Here is a 10,184-nt window from a genome sequence, read left to right as displayed (position 1 = left end):
CTGCAACTACAAAAGAAGTATTAAGGTAAACCTAACCATAGCATAAAACATATGGATCCAAATCAGCCCCTTACGAAGCAACACATAAACTAGGGTTTAAGATTCTATCACTCTAGCAACCCATCATCTACTTATTACTTCCCAATGCCTTCCTCTAGGCCCAAATAATGGTGAAGTGTCATGTAGTCGACGTTCACATAACACCACTAGAGGAGAGACAACATACATCTCATCAAAATATCGAACGAATACCAAATTCACATGACTACTAATAGCAAGACTTCTCCCATGTCCTCAGGAACAAACGTAACTACTCACAAAGCATATTCATGTTCATAATCAGAGGGGTATTAATATGCATATAGGATCTGAACATATGATCTTCCACCAAATAAACCGGCTAGCATCAACTACAAGGAGTAATCAACACTACTAGCAACCTACAAGTACCAATCCCAGACTTAGAGACAAGAATTGGATACAGGAGATGAACTAGGGTTTGAGAGGAGATGGTGTTGGTGAAGATGTTGATGGAGATTGGCCCCCTCCCGATGAGAAGAGAGTTGGTGATGACGATGGCGATGATTTCCCCCTCCCGGAGGGAAGTGTCCCCGGCAGAACAGCTCCGCCGGAGCCCTAGATTGGTTCCGCCAAGGTTCCGCCTCATGGCGGCGGAGTCTCGTCCCGAAAGCTTGCTTATGATTTTTTCCTCAATGAAAGACTCCATATAGCAGAAGATGGGCATCGGAGGGCCACCAGGAGGCCCACGAGACAGGGGGTGCGCCCAGAGGGGTAGGGCGCGCCCCCACCCTCGTGGCTGGTGACTGGCCCCCCTCTGGTACTTCCTGCGCTTAGTATTTTTATATATTCTGGAAATAACTTCCATGAAGTTTTAGGACTTTTGGAGCTGTGCAGAATAGGTCTCTAATATTTGCTCCTTTTCCAGCCTAGAATCCCAGCTGCCGGCATTCTCCCTCTTTATGTAAACCTTGTAAAATAAGAGAGAATAGGCATAAGTATTGTGACATAATGTGTAGTAACAGCCCATAATGTAATAAATATCGATATAAAAGCATGATGCAAAATGGATATATTAGGAAGCGATCCGTTGGCCGCCATAATCTTCTTTTTCTTCGCTAGCGCCGCCATGTTGGCTGTTGCCTTGGCCTTCACCCGACGATCCATTTTGCTAGTCTGCTCGGCCAAGGCAGGTACTGTGGTCACTCCGGAGGAACTACCGATGAAAGCCATCGATGCTCTGCTGCCGATGAGGTTCCTTCCTTCCCGCCGTCTTTCTAGTGTTTGCGCCACCAAATTCATGGCCGCCGGTCGGTCTCCGACACTAGAGCTAGGGGTGCAACAAGGGGAGGGCCTACCCATTCCGCACATCAATGGGGAAGGCTAGCCGGCAGAGGCTATTGCAGCGGCAGCGGTGGGTGGTGGCGGGAAGCGGTGGGTGAAGGAAATATGTGATACGTCTCCAATGTATCTATAATATTTTGATTGTTCCATGCTATTATATTATCTGTTTTGGATGTTAATGGGCTTTATTTTACACTTTTTATATTATTTTTGGGACTAACCTATTAACCGGAGGCCCAGCCCAAATTGCTGTTTTTTTGCCTATTTCAGTGTTTCGTAGAAAAGGAATATCAAATGGAGTCCAAATGGAATGAAACCTTCGGGAGTGTGATTTTTGGAACAAACGTGATCCAGGGGACTTGGAGTGGACGTCAAGAAACAATCGAGGAGGCCACGAGGCAGGGGGGGCGCGCCTACCCCCCCTAGGCGCGCCCTCCACCCTCGTGGGCCCCTCGTTGCTCCACCGACCTACTTCTTCCTCATGTATATATTGACATACCACGAAAACATCCAGGAGCACCACGAAACCCTATTTCCACCGCCGCAACCTTCTGTACCCAAGAGATCCCAACTTGGGGCCTTTTTCGAAGCTCCGCCGGAGGGGGCATTGATGACAGAGGGCCTCTACATCAACTCCATGGCCCCTTCGATGATGTGTGAGTAGTTTACCTCAGACCTTCGGGTCCGTAGCTAGTAGCTAGATGGCTTCTTCTCTCTCTTTGGATCTCAATACAAAGTTCTCCTCGATTCTCTTGGAGATCTATTCAATGTAAATCTTATTTTTGCGGTGTGTTTGTCTAGATCCGATGAATTGTGGGTTTATGATCAAGTTTATGTATGAACAATATTTGAATCTTCTCTGAATTCTTTTATGTATGATTGGTTTATCTTTGCAAGTCTCTTCGAATTATCAGTTTGGTTTGGCCTACTAGATTGATCTTTCTTGCAATGGGAGAAGTGCTTAGCTTTGGGTTCAATCTTGCGGTGCTCGATCCCAGTGACAGAAAGGGAAACGACACGTATTGTATTTTTGCCATCGAGGATAAAAAGATGGGGCTTATATCATATTGCATGAGTTTATCCATCTACATCATGTTATCTTGCTTAAGGTGTTACTCTGTTCTTATGAACTTAATACTAGCGGTGGATGTGCGGAGTAATAGTAGTAGATGCAGGCAGGAGTCGGTCTACTTGTCGCGGACGTGATGCCTATATACATGATCATACCTAGATATTCTCATAATTATTTGCTTTTCTATCAATTGCTCGACAGTAATTTGTTCACCCACCGTAATACTTATGCTATCTTGAGAGAAGCCACTAGTGAAACCTATGCCCCCCGGGTCTATCTTCCTTCATATTAATATACCGTTATTTCCATTACCGTTTATTTTGCAATCTTTACTTTCAATCTATATCATAAAAATACCAAAAATACTTATCTTATTATTATCATCTCTATCAGATCTCACTCTTGCAAGTGGCCGTGAAGGGATTGACAACCCCTTTATCGCGTTGGTTGCGAGGTTCTTATTTGTTTCTATAGGTACGAGGTGACTCGCGCGTGGTCTCCTACTGGATTGATACCTTGGTTCTCAAAAACTAACGGAAATACTTACGCTGCTTTACTGCTCCACCCTTTCCTCTTCAAGGGAAAACCAACGCAGTGCTCAAGAGGCAGCAATATGCCCTAGAGGCAATAATGAAGTTATTATTTGTCTCCTTATTTCATGATAAATGTTTATTATTCATGCTAGAATTGTATTAACCGGAAATATAATACATGTGTGAACACATAGACAAACATAGTGTCACTAGTATGCCTCTACTTGACTAGCTCGTCGATCAAAGATGGTTATGTTTCCTAACCATAGACATGAGTTGTTATTTGATAAACGGGATCACATCATTAGAAGAATGATGTGGTTTACTTGACCCATTCCGTTATCATAGCACTTGATCGTTTTAGTTTACTGCTATTGCTTTCTTCATGAATTGTACATGTTCCTATGACTATGAGATTATGCAACTCCCGATTACCGGAGGAACACTTTGTGTGCTACGAAACGTCACAACGTAACTGGGTGATAATAAAGGTGCTCTACAGGTGTCTCCGATGGTACTTGTTGAGTTGACATAGATCAAGATTAGGATTTGTCACTCCGATTATCGGAGAGGTATCTCTGGGCCCTCTCGGTAATGCACATCACTATAAGCCTTGCAAGCAATGTGACTAATGAGTTAGTTGCAGGATGTTGCATTATGAAATGAGTAAATAAACTTGCCGGTAACGAGATTGAACTAGGTATTGAGACACCGACGATCAAATCTCGGGAAAGTAACATACCGATGACCAAGGGAACAACGTATATTGTTATGCGGTTTGACCGATAAAGATCTTTGTAGAATATGTAGGAACAAATATGAGCATCCAGGTTCCGTTATTGGTTACTGACCGAAGACATGTCTCGGTCATGTCTACATAGTTCTCGAACCCGTAGGGTCCGCACGCTTAAAGTTCTGTGACGATCGATATTATGAGTTTTTGTGTTTTGATGTACCAAAGGTAGTTCGGAGTCCCGGATATGCGCACGGACATGATGAGGAGTCTCGAAATGGTCGAGCCGTAAAGATCGATATATTGGATGACTATGTTCAGACACCGGAAGTGTTTCGGGAGGTTTCGGACATTTACCGGAGTACCGGGGGGTTACCGGAACCCCTCGGGGAGTATATTGGGCCTAATGGGCCTTAGTGGGAGAAGAGGAGGGGAGGCCAAGGGCATCCGCGCGCCCCCTCCCCCTCTAGTCCGAATTGGCTTCACTAGTGGCTTCTCTCAAGAGCATAGGTATTTTACGGCGGGGGAACAAATTACTGTTGAGCAATTGACAGAATTGAGCATAGTTATGAGAATATCTAGGTATGATCATGTATATAGGCATCACGTCCAAAACAAGTAGACCGACTCCTGCCTGCATCTACTACTATTACTCCACACATCGACCGCTATCCAGCATGCATCTAGAGTATTAAGTTCATAAGAACAGAGTAACGCCTTAAGCAAGATGACATGATGTAGAGGGATAAACTCATGCAATATGATGAAAACCCCATCTTGTTATCCTCGATGGCAACAATACAATATGTGTCTTGCTGCCCCTACTATCACTGAGAAAGGACACCACAAGATTGAACCCAAAGCTAAGCACTTCTCCCATTGCAAGAAAGATCAATCTAGTAGGCCAAACTAAACTGATAATCCGAAGAGACTTGCAAAGATAACCAATCATACATAAAAGAATTCAGAGAAGATTCAAATATAGTTCATAGATAAACTTGATCATAAACCCACAATTCATCGGTCTCAACAAACACACCGCAAAAGAAGATTACATCGAATAGATCTCCACAAGAGAGGGGGAGAACTTTGTATTGAGATCCAAAAAGAGAGAAGAAGCCATCTAGCTAATAACTATGGACCCGAAGGTCTGAGGTAAACTACTCACACTTCATCGGAGAGGCTATGATGTTGATGTAGAAGCCCTCCATGATCGATGCCCCCTCCGGCGGAGCTCCGGAACAGGCCCCAAGATGGGATCTCGTGGATACAGAAAGTTACGGCGGTGGAATTAGGGTTTTGGCTCTGTATCTGATCGTTTGGGTGTACGTAGGTATATATAGGAGGAAGAAGTACGTCGGTGGAGCAACAGGGGGCCCACGAGGGTGGAGGGCACGCCTGGGGGTGGGGGGGTAGGCGCACCCCCTACCTCGTGGCCTCCCTGTTGATTGCTTGACCTAGGGTCCAAGTCTCCTAGATCTTGTTTGTTCCAAAAATCACGTTCCCGAAGGTTTCATTCCGTTTGGACCCCGTTTGATATTCCTTTTCTTCGAAACCCTAAAATAGGCAAAAAAACAACAATTCTGGGCTGGGCGTCCGGTTAATAGGTTAGTCCCAAAAATAATATAAAAGTGGATAATAAAGCCCAATAATGTCCAAAACAGAAGATAATATAGCATGGAGCAATCAAAAATTATAGATACACTGGAGACGTATCACATACGGATCTGAATGTTGCAGACCCGTTGACTAAGCCTCTCTCACGAGCAAAACATGATCAGCACCAAGGCTCCATGGGTGTTAGAATCATTATTGTGTAATCTAGATTATTGACTCTAGTGCAAGTGGGAGACTGAAGGAAATATGCCCTAGAGGCAATAATAAAGTTATTATTTATTTCCTTATTTCATGATAAATGTTTATTATTCATGCTAGAATTGTATTAACCTGAAACATAATACATGTTTGAATACATAGACAAACATAGTGTCACTAGTATGCCTCTACATGACTAGCTCGTTGATCAAAGATGGTTATGTTTCCTAACCATAGACATGAGTTGTCATTTGATAAACGTGATCACATCATTAGAAGAATGATGTGGTTTACTTGACCCATTCCGTTATCTTAGCACTTGATCATTTTAGTTTACTGCTATTGCTTTCTTCATGACTTATACATGTACCTATGACTATGAGATTATGCAACTCCCGATTACCGGAGGAACACTTTGTGTGCTACCAAACGTCACAACGTAACTGGGTGACTATAAAGGTACTCTACAGGTGTCTCCGATGGTACTTGTTGAGTTGGCATAGATCAATATTAGGATTTGTCACTCCGATTATCGGAGAGGTATCTCTGGGCCCTCTCGGTAATGCACATCACTATAAGCCTTGCAAGCAATGTGACTAATGAGTTAGTTGCGGTATGTTTCATTATGGAACGAGTAAAGAGACTTTCCGGTAACGATATTGAACTAGGTATTGAGATACCTACGATCAAATCTCGGACAAGTAACATACCGATGACAAATGGAACAACGTATATTGTTATGCGGTTTGACCGATAAAGATCTTCGTAGAATATGTAAGAACCAATATGAGCATCCAGGTTCTGCTATTGGTTATTGACCGGAGACATGTCTCGGTCATGTCTACATAGTTCTCGAACCCGTAGGGTCCGCACGCTTATAATTTTGTGACGATTGGTATTATGAGTTTTTGTGTTTTGATGTACCGAAGGTAGTTCGGAGTCCCGGATATGATCACGGACATGACGAGGAGTGTCGAAATGGTCGAGACGTAAAGATCGATATATTGGATGACTATGTTCAGACACCAGAAGTGTTTCGGGTGGTTTCGAACATTTACCGGAGTACTAGAGGGTTACCGGAACCCCTCGGGGAGTATATTGGGCCTAATGGGCCTTAGTGGGAGAAGAGGAGGGGCGGCAAGGGCATCCGCGCGCCCCCTCCCCCTCTAGTCCAAATTGGACAAGGAGGGGGGCGGCGCCCCCCTTTCCTTCTCTTCCTCTCTCCCTTCCTTCTCCTCTCCTGCTCCAACTAGGAAAAGAGGGAGTCCTACTCCCGGTGGGAGTAGGACTCCCCCCTTGGCGCGCCCTCCTCCTTGGCCGGCCGCCTCCCCCTAGCTCCTTTATATACGGGGGCAGGGGGCATCCCATGGACACAACAATTGATATGTTGATCTCTTAGCCGTGTGCGGTGCCCCCCTCCATCATAATCCACCTCGGTCATATCGTAGTGGTGCTTAGGCGAAGCCCTGCGTCGGTAGCATCATCAACATCATCACCACGCCATCGTGCTGATGAAACTCTTCCTCAATATCTACTGGATCGTCAGTTCACGGGACGTCACCGAGCTGAACGTGTGCTGAACGCAGAGGTGCTGTACGTTCGGTGCTGAGGATCAGTCAATCATGAAGACGTACGACTACATCAACCGCGCATAACGATTCCGCTTACGGTCTATAAGGGTATGTGGACGACACTCTCCCCTCTCATTGCTATGCATCACCATGATCTTGCGTGTGCATAGGAATTTTTTTGAAATTACTATGTTCCCCATCCGAGCCAGGTTTATGCATAGATGTTATATGCATGAGTAGAACACGAGTTGTGGGCGATACAAGTCATACTGCTTACCAGCATGTCATACTTTGGTTCGGCGGTATTGTTGGATGAAGCAGCCCGAACCAACATTACGCGTACGCTTAGGCGAGACTGGTTCTACCGACGTGCTTTCCACACAGGTAGCTGGCGGGTGTCAGTTTCTCCAACTTTAGTTGAACCGAGTGTGGCTATGCCTGGTCCTTGAGAAGGTTAAAACAACACTAACTTGACAAACTATCATTGTGGTTTTGATGCGTAGATAAGAACGGTTCTTGCTCAGCCCGTAGTAGCCACGTAAAACTTGCAACAACAAAGTAGACGACGTCTAACTTGTTTTTGTAGGGCATGTTGTGATGTGATATGGTCAAGGCATGATGCTATACTTTATTATATGAGATGATCATGTTTTGTAACGGAGTTATCGGCAACTGGCAGGAGCCATATGGTTGTTGCTTTATTGTATGCAATGCAATCGCCTTGTAATTGCTTTACTTTATCACTAAGCGGTAGCTATCATCGTAGAAGCAATAGTTGGCGCGACGACAACGATGCTACGATGGAGATCAAGGTGTCGTGCCGGTGATGATGGTGATCATGATGGTGCTTTGGAGATGGAGATCAAAGGCACAAGATGATGATGGCCATATCATATCACTTATATTGATTGCATGTGATGTTTATCCTTTATGCATATTATTCTGCTTTGTTTGATGGTAGCATTATAAGATGATCTCTCACTAAATTTCAAGGTAAAAGTGTTCTCCCTGAGTATGCACCGTTGCCAAAGTTCATCGTGTAGAGACACCACGTGATGATCGGGTGTGATAAGCTCAACGTTGATCTACAACGGGTGTAAGACAGTTTTACACACGCAGAATACTCAGGTTAAACTTGACAAGCCTAGCATATGCGGATATGGGCTCGGAACACTGAGACCGAAAGGTCGAGCATGAATCATATAGTAGATATGATCAACATAGTGATGTTCACCATTCAAAACTACTCCATTTCACGTGATGATCGGTTATGGTTTAGTTGATATGGATCATGTGATCACTTAGATGATTAGAGGGATGTCTATCTAAGTGGGAGTTCTTAAGTAATTTGATTAATTGAACTTAAATTTATCATGAACTTAGTACCTGATAGTATTTTGCTTGCCTATGTTATTGTAGATAGATGGCCCGTGCTGTTGTTCCGTTGAATTTTAATGCGTTCCTTGAGAAAGCAAAGTTGAAAGATGATGGTAGCAATTACACGGACTGGGTCCGTAACTTGAGGATTATCCTCATTGCTGCACAGAAGAATTACGTCCTGGAAGCACCGCTAGGTGCCAAACCCGCTGCAGGTGCAACGCCAGATGTTATGAACATCTGGCAAAGCAAAGCTGATGACTACTCAATAGTTAAGTATGCCATACTTTACGGCTTAGAACCGGGACTTCAATGACGTTTTGAACGTCATGGAGAATATGAGATGTTCCAGGAGTTGAAGTTAATATTTCAAGCAAATGCCCAGATTGAGAGATATGAAGTCTCCAATAAGTTATACAGCTGCAAGATGGAGGAGAATAGTTCTATCAGTGAACATATACTCAGAATGTCTGGGTACCATAATCACTTGACTCAGCTGGGAGTTAATCCTCTGATTGATAGTGTCATTGACAGAGTTCTTCAATCACTTCCACCAAGCTACAAGAGCTTCGTGATGAACTATAATATGCAAGGGATGGATAACACGATTCCCGAGCTCTTCGCAATGCTAAAGGCTGCGGAGGTAGAAATCAAGAAGGAGCATCAAGTGTAGATGGTCAACAAGACCACCAGTTTCAAGAAAAAGGGTAAAGGGAAGAAGAAAGGGAACTTCAAGAAGAACGGCAAACAAGTTGCTGCTCAAGAAAAGAAACCCAAGTCTGGACCTAAGCCTGAAACAAAGTGCTTCTACTGTAAAGGGACTGGTCACTGGAAGCGGAACTGCCCCAAGTATTTGGCAGGTAAGAAGGATGGCAAGGTGAACAAAGGTATATGTGATATACATGTTATTGATGTATACCTTACTAGAGCTCGCAGTAGCACCTGTGTATTTGATACTGGTTCTGTTGCTAATATTTGCAACTCGAAACAGGGACTATGGATTAAGCGAAGACTGGCTAAGGACGAGGTGACGATGCGCGTGGGAAATGGTTCCAAAGTCGATGTGATCGCCATCGGCACGCTACCTCTACATATACCTTCGGGATTAGTTTTAGACCTAAATAATTGTTATTTGGTGCAAGCGTTAAGCATGAACATTATATCTGGATCTTGTTTGATGCGAGATGGTTATTCATTTAAATCTAAGAATAATGGTTGTTCTATTTATATGAGTAATATCTTTTATGGTCATGCACCCTTGAAGAGTGGTCTATTTGTATGAATCTCGATAGTAGTGATACACATATTCGTAATGTTGAAGTCAAAAGATGTAGAGTTGATAATGATAGTGCAACTTATTTGTGGCACTGCCGTTTGGGTCATATTGGTGTAAAGCGCGTGAAGAAACTCCATACTGCTGGACTTCTGGAATCACTTGATTATGAATCACTTGGTACTTGCGAACCATGCATCATGGGAAAGATGACTAAAATGCCGTTCTCTGGAACAATGGAGCGAGCAATGGATTTGTTGGAAATTATACATACTGATGTATGTAGTCCAATGAATATTGAGGCTCGCGGTGGGTATCGTTATTTTCTTACCTTCACAGATGATTTGAGCCAATATGGTTATATCTACTTAATAAAACATAAGTCTGAAACATTTGAAAAGTTCAAAGAATTTCAGTTACGATTTGAGTTACGATTTTGGTCTACATT

Source organism: Triticum urartu, chromosome 5, assembly GCF_003073215.2.
Source record: "Triticum urartu cultivar G1812 chromosome 5, Tu2.1, whole genome shotgun sequence".
Lineage (NCBI taxonomy): Eukaryota > Viridiplantae > Streptophyta > Magnoliopsida > Poales > Poaceae > Triticum > Triticum urartu.
Note: the sequence above shows the minus strand (reverse complement) of the source record.